The sequence below is a fragment of the Acartia tonsa genome, chromosome 9, assembly GCF_053477335.1.
Source record: "Acartia tonsa isolate MP-2025a chromosome 9, ASM5347733v1, whole genome shotgun sequence".
Lineage (NCBI taxonomy): Eukaryota > Metazoa > Arthropoda > Copepoda > Calanoida > Acartiidae > Acartia > Acartia tonsa.
Genome location: NC_137268.1, coordinates 36,318,148 through 36,331,243, shown reverse-complemented (window position 1 = coordinate 36,331,243; position 13,096 = coordinate 36,318,148). Strand labels below are relative to the sequence as shown.

The following is a 13,096-nucleotide window of genomic DNA, read 5'->3' as shown; positions in this document are numbered from 1 at the left end:
TGTTTCGAGCATCCAGTATGTAATTTACTTTGACTGTCATCACACAACATACAGGAAAAAGGATTTGTCACTTTTTCTACCTAAAATATATATTTATTTCAACAGATGCTCTTTAAATCTACTTGTCTGTATTCTTATTAATGATTTTTTGTGCTTTGCTACTTAAAGATGTTGTCATCCAATAAAGAAATATTTAATATCATTTTCTCATATTAGGTTAATTTTTGGTAAATTATTTCCAAAATGAGTGTTTTTATCTCCCCCCCCCCCCCCCAATTTTTTTTAATGGGGTTATTCATCCTTCCTGCTGAGATTTTATAACATCCCCTTCCACCCATTAAAAATGTTTTGTGGTGGAGGGGGGGGGGGGGGTGGAAAGGTTAATTTATCTTCTGTACTATTTTTTCGAAGATGCTTTCTAGCTCCCTTCCCTTTGGTCATTGCAGGGTGGGGAGAAGGGATGGGGGAGAAGAGATGGGGGGGGGGGAGAGATGAGGGGGGGAAGAGATGGGGGGGGGAAGAGGTGGGGGATATAAATGGGAAATAGGGATGGGGGAAGGGATGGGGAAGAAGGGATAAGGACTAGGAGGCCCATAATCAAATAATCCCACCCCTTAAAACGCCCTTATTTAAAATTAGTATATATAATCAAAATGCCCCCCCCAAAATCTTCAAACTAAATCACAAAAGTTAGGACACGTTCTTTGTTAAGAATTAGTAGTGCAACGTTAAATCAGGGAGGGAGGGGACATTAGGATAGGGAAATACAGCTATTTAACCCCTTCCCCCTTTAGTCTTTTACTCTAATGTAGAAAATTGTAAAAATTTATATAGTAATTATCATATCTCTTGTAACGTTACTAATAGACCGACGGACCAAATGACTTACATACTAGACGCATTTTATCTTAAGTAGTAGTCGAGAATTCACTTTTCTCCTATTGCGTTTCGGACGGACAGAAAAATGAATTATATAGTAGCTTCGTAACTAGAAAATTAAATACAATGAGGCACTCTACTATTTAAATACTAAAATAAATATTTACTGTTTTTCAAGGACGTCTAAATGCAAAATAAGTGACAGCAGCGCGGCGTCTCCTATTTTAATCTTCCCCTTGCAGACAGAGTCAGCTTAAACAAGTTTATTCTAATAGCAACAAGGATGACAACAGTCAAGGATTTATTTTATTAAAATCGAAACCGATTAATATCCGCTGGATTAGAACCGGTTAGCATCGTATTACAGACAATTTTCCACGAATAAATATCCTGTAATTGATACCGGTTTTGTTAGCCAGTGCCTTCAGCCTCTCGGGGCTAACTAAACTGGTTTCAATCTTATAATTTTTCATTTTAATATGCACGGAAAGCTGTGTATAATACTATGCGATAAATAACTGTTATATGGTTATAATCACATTACTGATACGGTTTTTTCCATAAGTTGAGCAGAAATAACAAGTGAATAAGATTTTATATATTTAGTGAACATAAATAGATTTATTATTACTTGAATGTTACATAAGAGGTGAATTCTTAAAAAAACTTTTGCCTCACTAAAATTTTAATGAGTCAAAATTATCCCCTCTAAATTTTTAGTGAGCCTCACTGATTTTAGTGAGGCAAACTGATTTTAGTGATGCAATTTTTTTTTAAAGAATTCGCCTCAGATTTTCATGTTATCTAATAAAGTTAAACGGAATCTCCCATAAACCCATTTACTCCATCCCCTCCCCTCTTACTGGATGAACGAACTGACCAATGAATAAGTTCTATTTTAGCAACCTAAATTCACAACAATTTTTCTCCTGTCAACATATCCACGTATATTATATATAAATTTGCGCATTTATAGATTTGAAAATATATTCCAGCTCTTTTTAAATGATAAAAAATCAAATTTCAGCGAGTATAAAGTTATTCAAGATTATTGGATATTGAGCAATTTTTATTTTAAATTTTTAAAGTCAACTAATAAACAAGGATAAGAAAATGGACAATAAACTGAAGTACAACCTCAATTGAAAAACAAAAATATTCTATGTAAAATACGATGCGAGAAATAACTATTCTATCTTTGAAATTTTGCAAAATAATAGCTTAGTGATTACTATACGGAGGGGGAAGACAGCAAATTATATTGGCACCTAAAGTTTAAGACACGTTCTCTTATTTGATGGCTTATAAACTTTGGGGACTTTCAAAATTTTTTGATTGGATGGTACATTCTTTCAGTGTCTAATCTTTTCCACTAATATTTGTCATCCATAAAAGGGTAATTTGTTTTCATAATTGGGGTTGCACATCAATTTATAATCCAATTGTCTTAACAACACTTAAGAAAGTACTGACAAGATACGAGAAAACAAATTTGAGAGTAGCTTTGCTCCTAACAAATTTCTACGGCGTCGCTAAATAAATATTTAGTTTGGAGACAAAGTTTAACAAGGATGCCAAAATCCATAAGTAGCTAAGCTAAAAAATTATTGATGGATATTCGTAAAAAATTAACTATAGAGCAGTTTAATAAAAAACATTAAACTAAAAAAAAATCACGAAACCTTGTAAGATTAATAATAATGAGAAAATTTAGGAATCGATCTAGCACCTCAACCAATAAGCAAATCTTTATGAAACTTTGTGGAGATATATAAATTGTTAACTTATTTAATACCTAAAAATATTAGCCATCTATCTTGAATAGGAGTAAGGAAAATCATGAAAATCTAAAAATCTAGGAATCAATCTAGCACCCCAACCAATTGACCAATCTTAATGAAACTTAGTGAAAATGAGAAGAATGTTAACATATTTCAGCCTTCTATCTTTTTTAGGAGCCGAGAAAATCACGGACAGACGGACGGACCGACCTTAATTATAGAAAAGCTTCGCTTTTAATAAATGTCATGTACTTTGTTCAGATAGAAAGAAGTGGGTAATTTTCAAAAAAAAACTTTGTTTGCAGGTGTTGCGCCCGTTTTCGGGGCCAAGGAATACCCCGCACTCTTAGTAAATATTAAAATTTTAATATCTCTTGTATGACACAGAGTGGTACAGACCAGGGACCGTAAGGGATAAGACAATGGACAATAAACAGAAGTACAACCTCAATTATGTAAAACAAAAATATTCTGTACAAAAAAAATTTTTAGTAAAAAATTTAAATTAGGATGTTCTTTTTAGAGAATACACATTCTGGTCCTACTCTGGTTTTCAGCTAAAAAATGTGTATGTGTGGAAAGATGATTTAAGTACCTCAACAGATTATGACGTCATACGATAAAATAGCCAATGAGAGGCCAGTATATTGACTGTAATTGACCAATGGTAAAATTTATGCTGGTCTCTCATTGGTTATTCTATCGTATGACGTCATAATCTGTGGAGGGACTTTAATCATCTTCATGTGTGGGGAGGTTCTTAATGGGGGTTGGGGGGTTAATCCTCACCCCCTTTAGAGGCTTAAACCCATAAGGAAAAAGGATAGGAGGATGGATACTCACCCTTTTTTCATGGTAAAATACTACTTCCCCATCCCTAAATTTAGAAGCAGACGAAAATCAAAAGCCGCCCAGGGCTTTTTGTAAGTCAATCATAAATAATAATGTGAATAAAAAGAAAAGCGATATTTAGCAAACAGCCGTGGGCGGTCAGAATCAGCTGAATGTTCATTATGAAAAAAATTTCCCCCTTTTTAGAAATAGAAGGATTCATCTTTCATGAACAAATTTTTTTAAATAAAAATAAAATTCTATGTAATTTTTAATTAAAACATTAAAACGAAAATATCTAATCTAATATTCTTGCCCTAAATATGGAAATAGTAAAAAGTAAAAAAAATATTTTTTTTTTATAATTTTTATTCCTCCCATTTGAAAAGTAGTGGAATAGCAATAAATTTTAGCGCGGCAACAGCGCTGAGTATGCCTCTAGGCCCACTGCCTATTTTCGTCTTCTAGTTTCTTCGATTCCTCTCTTTTATTTTTTCTCTATGCTTAAACCAAAGCCATATCTCATAAGATATCTATCTAAACTGTGTTTTTTTTTATTTCAGAGTAACCAGCCCTTCCAAATAATGATCTTCAAATGATTTTTTGCCAGCCATCCACTTTTTCCTAATTTAAAAAAATCTAGTGCAAGCCTATAATGTTCTCCATCCCAGAGTCGAGAAATAACTGGTAATTGTAAAACACACAAAAATGAACTCATACTATGTTAGACGGGTTCCATACAGTTATATCCAAACAGATTTAACAATAAAATCTTTATCTTTGACAGCGGAAACTGTACAGTAAAACATCTGTGATAAATACTAGTTGCGCGATAGTAAAAATAGATAAAATTCAACGCTTGAAAAAATCTAAATTGTTCAATAAAAGTTCGTCGTCATGTTATGACACATTGCTAAGCTGTATTCAAAAAATTCAACGCTTGAAAAAATCTAAATTATTCAATAAAAGTTCGTCGTCATGTTATGACACATTGCTAAGCTGTATTCAAGTGATTTTTCCTATAAATCAACTTAAAAACACTTAATTTTGTGATTTTATCACAAATATTAGAATTAAATAACTTAATTTGTGATATAAAAATACCTAAAAAATGTTGAAATATTTATTTTTCTCCGTAATTCTAGTGATATCAACACTATTTTTGATATATTGTCACTATAACGAGGGTCCCACCACGGAGCTCGGCGTCTGTATCGCCGTTGTTATATTGCTAACAGCCGTGCGGCGGAAGCTGAAAGAAAAACGGGAGGAGAATAATTTGCTGCCCTTCACTGTGATAACACCCAGCCAACAGTCAGACAACCAGCAGTTACACACCAATATTATTATCTCAGCTGATAACCAAAGGAATGAGAAAATTTTAATTTTTTTTTTTAAATGGCATGATAAATCTCTGGTAGGGTGGGGACATGGGAATATAAGTTTTATAAACAATTCCTTTCATTAGTTGAATAAAAATCTTTTTTGGGACTTTGATAACAGTGCCCAAACTATTTCATCAATACTTTAAATTAATGGCAGGGATAATTTTGATTATCATAATTGGGGTGCACATCAAATTATCGTCTATTGTCCTATCCCTTAAGATTATTGATTATTATCTTTGGGGACTTAGATGAAATAACTGTGTCCAAACTTTTACACCAATACATCAGAAGGGATAGTTAAATTATCTTGGGGATGCACATAAATTCATCGTTCATTGTCTTTAGATCCCTGTAATAGTTATTTCTCGCATCGTATTATAAATAGCTTTCCGCTGATATAAAATGTACAATTATTAGATTAAAACCAGTTTTTTTTAGCTACGAGGTACCGAAGGCACGGGCTAAAAAACTGGTTTTAATCTTATAATTGTAAATTTTTATATTCGTAGAAAACTGGATATAATACGACGCTAGACATAGGTTTTCGTATTGATGAGAACTGGTTCTAATCCACCGGTTTCGAATAAATAAGAGAAAAAAATTATTATAATTTTCTTTTTCTCCCAATAGAAACGAGCTGACATTAACAGTGCCGTTACTGCCAAACGAAACCGCCAACATTGACTTCCTGGCCCTGCTGAGCGCTCAATCAAGCGCGGCTGCAACGGCGGCCGCAGCCAAGAACAAAAAAGCGGCGGCAGAAATGAACGATCTCCCCCCCTCGTATGAAGATTTCTTGGTGAATCAAGAAAAGTTTCCAGTGAACAATGGGGAACAAATCTATAAATTACCCAGCTATAGCGAGGCGGTCCTTACGTCATTTTTTGCAAGGACTAGACAATGAGAAAATTGCATTTATTTTGTGCAAATTTTTCATTGTGTTTTTAAAATTAGTTCAAGTTTTCTGAAAGACAAAATTAAAAGAGAAAAATTGTTATTTATCGCATCGTATTATAGACAGCTTTCCGCAGATTTAAAAATGAAAATTAATAAGATTAGAACCAATAGGCAAACAAAACTGGCATTGAAATATTAATCGTGGAAAATTGTCTGTGTTACGATGCTATACATGATTTTTCAGTCCTGTCATGTACTAATTTTTATTTTTTCAAAAAACTTGTTCTATTGTTGATGAAACTGATCTCAAAATCTATATCTGTGAATATTAAAAAACTGTACAAGAGAGACAAAAATGATTATGGAGTAGCTTCGCGTCTTAAAAAGAGGGGACACTGGATTATTAGTCACACTAGTACCCAAAGTTTTGTTATCAACTAATCTTATTTGTTAGCTTAAACTTTGGGTACTTTTATTGAATTAGTTAAGTCAAAATAAGTTGTATCCATACGCCAATAATGTACACCTACGGATGGGGTAATATTGTTTCTCATCATTGGGGATGAAATACCCGCGATCGTGGCTCAACACGTAGCGCATCCGCTCGTCGTCGGAAAAGTGATAGGTTCGAATCTCGGTCCGACACCGCGTCATAACTAAAGACGTTAAAAATGGTTCATACTGCTGCTATGTCAGGTGCGCAATATAAATAGTTAGAGTGGGGGGGAATGCCTTGGCCCAAAACAGGCGCAACTCACTACCATGCACAGTTAGGACTTCTCGGACAAAGGTCGTGCAATCAAAGGGTTGGTTGTCTGATGGGCTAATGGGCTAATGGACGCTTTACATCGCAATCATAGGGCTTAGGGCTGACAACCCTATCCCATATCCATAAAAAAAAACAATTGTTACAGAAACACTGACAAATTGTCAGCGGCCTATGCTTCCCCTGTGGAGTGAGAAGGGCCTTTTACTGTTATTGGGGATGTATATAAATTTATCGTCCATTGTCTTATCCCTTAAGATCCTTGCTTATTTCTAATTTCATGATATTTTGTCTCTTTCAATGTTAATTATTAATTGTTATTTAATTATTATGTACATAAGTATATGGATATATCACATGAAGAAAGAAATTATGCCTCCAACGTTTTCATTTTCCGTGTTTAGAATACTTTTTCTGTTAACTCGAGTAATTTTCCTCATTTATTACAATTGCAGCATGCGTTTACGCGCAATAAAATGACAAAAATACAAAAATATTTATTCCAGTATGGCTTAAGAACGGATGCAAATTGCTAGATTAGAACTGCTTCTGAGACATACTGAAATATCGTGTATCGTAGTTTCGTACAAACAAAATTAATATTAAGGTTATGATTTTTAAAATCCAAAACAATACATGATTTTTCAGTATGGCTCAGAACCGGCTCTAATCCAGGGGATAATAATCTGCTTCGAAGCCTAACTAGAATATTTTTTTATTTGGAGGCAAAATAGATTTTTTTCAGGTGTCATAACCATGTTCTTAAATTTGTTAAAACTACTTCTTCATATTATCGTATACATTTTTTTCATATACACATTTTCATATTCGAATATTTATTGTCAATAACTGCCAAAAATTAACTTTTTCATTCTTCCGCAGCTAATAAAAAAATGTCCTTTTTTTAATTGTTTTGTATTAGAATTTTGTTTTAATTTGTAAACTGAATTTTACTAGATTTAATGTACAAAAGATACCTTTTTTCTTTATATATAAAAACATATGTTGATAATTAAATTGTTATTTAATTTAAAATAAAAACTGAAAATTACTAGGTAGTTATTATTAATGATATTCATTGCCATTAAACTGACTAAGTTCAAATTTTTAATAAATATTTGTTAATTGATTTGATATATTATTACTTGGATGTTGTACCAGATATTCACGTACTCTGATGAAGTAACACTCGCAGCAGTCTAAAATTGCAAAACACCCCATTAACCCCTTTTACCCCATCCCCTATTAATGGATGAACGAACTGGCCATTAATGAGGTCTAAATTAGCAACCTAAATAGGCGATAAATTTTTCAATGTCAATATATCCACGAATTATATATCCATTATTGCCATTAAACAGACAAAGTTCAAACGTAACGGATAGCTTTTTTCGTTAATTTAGGCATGTTAGAATTATCCTATCGATTTCTAATTTTACATGGTGATTCCTTTAATAGTTAGGTACGATTTAGAAAGCGTAGCAACTCTCTAATCATTACAAAAATGTCCGTACGTCCATTTTAAACATGTTGATTTTTTTACTTTTTTTAACAACAAATTTTTATGTGATCTAATCATCCGATTGATCTGATTTTTGGTATATTGATTCCTGGGACAACAAAGTATAATGTAATCAGCGAAGCAACTCTATAATCAAGTCCTAAAAATGTAAGTATGTCCATAAATATTATCCTGAATCAAGCAGTTTTTCAACAAATTTACTTACAATTTTGCTTTGACTCTTATACATTTATATTATGATTATTCAGTTCTGACACTATACAAGTGTTAATGTCCGTTTGTCCTACCGTTTCAGTGCTTCGCTTCGCCATCCTTGTTGTTATTTAAACTTTTCAAGTGTAGTTTTAGTAATGGATTTATAATTACTTAGATGTTACATCAGATGTTCATGTTCCCTAATAAAAAGAATCTCCTAGCTGGCAAAAATAACGATACCGCCCATCCACCCCCATTACCTCATCGACTCTCCGCCCCCCCCCCCCAAATTGGATGAACGAACAAACCAATTAATGATGTCCATGTTAGGAAACTAAATTGACAACAATTTTCCCTGTATATATTTCCTATACCATTTCTAGAGTAGGTTTTAGTTCAATACATCTGTCATTTAGCTACATCTTTATAGGGGCGTCGTAGCTCAGTGGTAACGCACTGAGTTACAGTGGTGAGAGTTCGAGTTCAAGTCCCCATGTGGCAACTCGAATTTCTCAGTCGCAATTCATTCACGCAACTTCCCCTTGGTTGTGTAAGAAGGGTGATGATTGGGTAGTTTGGATACTCAATAATCAAGTACATAATATCAGTACAACCCTTACCCAAGTACCTCTGTGGAGAGCGTCATTCATTACGGTGACTTAATTTGGGACACCTGCCATGCGAGGGTGAGGTAATAAAGAGTAGGTCCCTTGAGACAGCAGGTCAAGTACTTGTGCTTGAGCGTGGACTTTGAGCTGGCCCTGGTGCTAGCATATAAAAGTGTCTCGTCCTACTCCTACGTAGGTCCAAACACTAAGAAACTATGTCTACACACACCCACACAGCTACATCTTGCCTCCAGAGTGAAGGTTGAAGAGGGAAATATGACTTTATAATTTCAATTGAGAAAAACTACTTACCCCTGAGGAGAGGCCAATTTTACCCTGGAAATAGCCTAAAACCTCTATAGGATCAATACCAATATTCCCTGAAGAACGTATAACCTAAAGCCTTCAGTAGTTTATGAGATCCTAAGCCTCTGACATACGGAAAGACATTGTACTGCTTTGTATTCTAAACAGCTGTCTTTATCTTTAATTATGGCAACTTTTTACTATGATTTTTCCGGCCCCTTTATCTATCTATGCAAAAGCAAATAAAGATAATTATTGACAGCAAAAAAACATATTTGCACGAATATTGCACTTTTTGCAAATCAACAAAAAGTTAAAGTAGCAAAAATTTTGCCAGCATTGCTTCGAAACTGATTAATATCCGCTGGATTAGAAACGGTTCTCCGCCATAGTTAAAAAATCAATGACATTTTGTTTGAATATTAAAAAAAATCATATACTATAATAATATAAGTTTTGATACCCCTGGTCTTTTTTAGAAATTATTCCTTTTTATGAAAACACCAAAATAAGTAGAGATTTTAGTTAATGGTTGTCATAATTCCTATACTAATAGTCTTTGGGGGGAATATTGGTAAAACAGATCTATAAGTATAGATGTATATACAGATAACTACCTCAATCCCTTCATTTTTCAATGACCCTTTTTGTCTGCGTCCAAATTATTTTCTGCTACTTGGCTATGTTAATATAAGCGGCACCATTGGTTGATTTTTAATGACCCAATTGAGAGTCGGGACAAGGACACTGCGATGGGGAGATACAGTTATTTAACGCTTTCTCCCTCTAGTCTTTTACTCTGATATTTGTAATAACCGATCGATATATTATAACTTGGATGTTGCATAAGATTTTCATGTACTCTAATAAAGTGTATTCGCTGAAATAATAATACTTTACATCCACCCCGTTTACCCCATCCCGCCCCCTCCTGATTAACGAACTGACCAATAAATGAGGTCCATATTAGCAACCTAAATTGACGACAAATTTTCCCATGTCAAAATATCCACGTATGCTATATCCAATCCAGTTTTGTATTACATGCTAGAAATGAATATAGAATGTCTGGATTCCCAATTCTTTAATTTAGCCAATAGGAAAACAGTACAGGAATTATCCGACTATATTACTGGTTATAAAATGTACACATTAAGAAAGGTCAGATATTTTGTTATTTAATTCCTATCTTAAGTCAGCTTTGAATAATTGGATTTCTTAGGATAAAAGAAAATTCAAATTGCACTCGTATCATGATATTGAATAACATATGGTTTAAAAATTTTTTGTCAGCTGAAATTCCTTTTATAAGTTTGACAGATTTTTTTTTGTCTGACTGGTCATTTAGGTACAAAAATTTTGGTACCAATTTAATTTACATTACAATATCCCCTTCTTTTCTCGTTTAATTACATTTATTAGGAATACTTTTCTATTCTAATTAAATAACACATTACTGTTAGTTTGTCATTGCTGCGCTACTATTGGATATGATCATTCTATTTCTTCATTATAGATATAACCATTATAAGTATTCCTAAAAAACAAGGATGAAAACATCTATAATTAGCAAGCAGAGAATTATCAAAATATTTGTTTACTATCAGCTACGCCCCTAGAGGCCTCTAGTGGAACTTTAAATGTTTGTTGAAAAAAATAATAAGTATCAAATAAGTTTTAGGACAAACGCAGGAGTGACAAATGTTTTAAAAATTGAGTTGATTAATTTTTTCTATACAGCTTAGGTTAGGTTAAGATATGGGTTAGGCATTTAAAAGAAACATACTAGATGGTTTAACATATGTTAGGTTAGATCAAGTGTCAACTCCGACGTTAGTTCCTCCTGCGTTTGTCCTGGGACCAAGTATAACGATCCCATCTCCCATTTATTTTTAATTTATTTCAATAAGCGTGTTGGAGGGGGTGGGGTTCATGTGCTCCACTAGGCTCTTTCAGGGAAACCGCCAAGTTTCCTATCCTCAGCATAGTTGTTTGTTTTTGGCTTGTTTACATATTTAATTTTATAATTTTGCTTTTCTAAAAGTTTGTCATCAAACTGTATAATATATTATACATATACAAACTGTAAATAATAGATTTAATACTTCAGATGGTCATTTAAACCTAATAATCCGTCAAAATTAAAAAAAAATTTAGCAGACGAGGATTTTTGTTTCATTGCAACTGACAGAAATGTTTCCAGTGTGGCTTCAAATTCTGTGGATCAGAATCAGTTCACATCCTTACTGAAAAATCATGTATATTGTTGATTTAAAAGACATTTTTTTTACAAATATTAAAATATAAATCATAAAATTGATAAAAAAAACATTTAGTTAGAAATATTATCAATCACATCTCTTGTAGAAGTGAATCAAGCAATATTAGCTTGGTCGTTAGTCGATTAAAAATTGATAACAGACTTGTTAGACCAGGCCTTCGGCCCTTTGGATCTAACAAACTAGTTTTAATCTCATAATTTTTCATTTTAATTCGCGGAAAGCTATCTACAAAAGGATAGCTTTTTCCTAAGAAATCAATATTTATAGCTGACTTATCATATATGGATGACATAAAATAATAACTGCACTTTCTTACGAAAATGTTTACACTTTCTAACCAATGACTTTATTGGATTTTTCCTATACTGTTTCCCATTGGCCCGATTTAGGGATTGGGGATATAGACATTTTATATTTATTCTGTAAACATATATTCTGGCCAAACCAGGAGTTTAATGGAATCTTGATTAACAAAATTACCAAAATTCATATCATGGATTGCAAAGCTTAGACACTGCTAGATTGTATAATCCAATCAAGATTTAATAAAAGTTCCCAAAGTTATGAACTCAATGATTGTAAGAATGTATTTAAAACTTTGGGGACTAGTATAGTATGATTTACAATCCAAAGCTGCAACCCTCCCTGGTTTTATCTAAAAAGTGGGATGTGATCAATTTTTGTTATTTAATTTTGATGATAAATATATAATGATTAGATACCTAATCTCTCAATTGGACCAAAAGCAACACATTGCATTGTATGAACAATCCATCACATTATTTGTTATAAAGTGAACTTTCATAAAATGAGTTAGTTATAAATAATTGCTAAAAGTTGGATAAAGAATAAATTTATAACCCATACAGCTACTTTGTTCAAGTGGTGAGGACCTTTTCGTCTGCTAGCAAATTGCTTTCATCTCTTTTGTAGTGGCTTAGCTGTGTTTATATTTCAGACGCTTATATCATATATTCAAAGATCCAATTGAAAGTCGGTACAGGGTCCCTACCTGTGGGTCATGCTCATGCCCCTTCTATTTTGTACTTCACTGGAATGATTGTCTGATTGACTATATTTTTATTTTTTTTGTGTGATCTGATTTTTCTAGAACCAAATCCCAAATTTTCCTGACTACTCTGGTATATGGGGTTAAATTAATTTTACAAAAGCCGATGATAAACTTTTAACCAAAACAAAAACTTTAAATCATATGGTTTGATCATGGATTTTTGTATGTTTTGGTGTCAAGATAACAATAATTAAATATCTTGGACTATTAGGTGAAAGAATAGTCTTATTTTTTTGTGGTTTCCCAAAAATTGAAAAACATTTTCTATGTTTATTTAGGTCACTGCATTAGACCTGTTCATCAAAATACACTTTTTAGTCAATTCTGCTAACCTGAAAAGTTACTTTAGGAGTCTAAAATACATGTACAAAATTTCAGCTCTCTATCTCTACTGGCGACCTAGCGCCAGGCATGTAAAATATCAACAAATAACGGTAGCACGGCGGTTTTAACAATATCTCAGCAATGTGCAGGTTTTAAGCTCTTCTGCATATTTCAATTTAAACACAAAAGGACAAAAATATATTATCCCAAAAATCTTTTGTCAAAGTCTACTCTACACCTAGCGC

General features: G+C 33.0%; 1 protein-coding gene across 1 annotated transcript in view; it reads right to left on the bottom strand.

Annotated features, from left to right (window-relative positions):
• Positions 1-11,568, bottom strand: part of LOC145328850 (glycine receptor subunit alpha-2-like) — a 316,261-nt gene extending 304,693 nt beyond the window's left edge. The window contains exon 1 of the mRNA XM_080172757.1: positions 11,534-11,568. The gene's annotated coding sequence lies outside the window, so the exon portion shown is untranslated. The remainder of the gene's footprint in view (positions 1-11,533) is intronic.
• Positions 11,569-13,096: the final 1,528 nt, after the last annotated feature.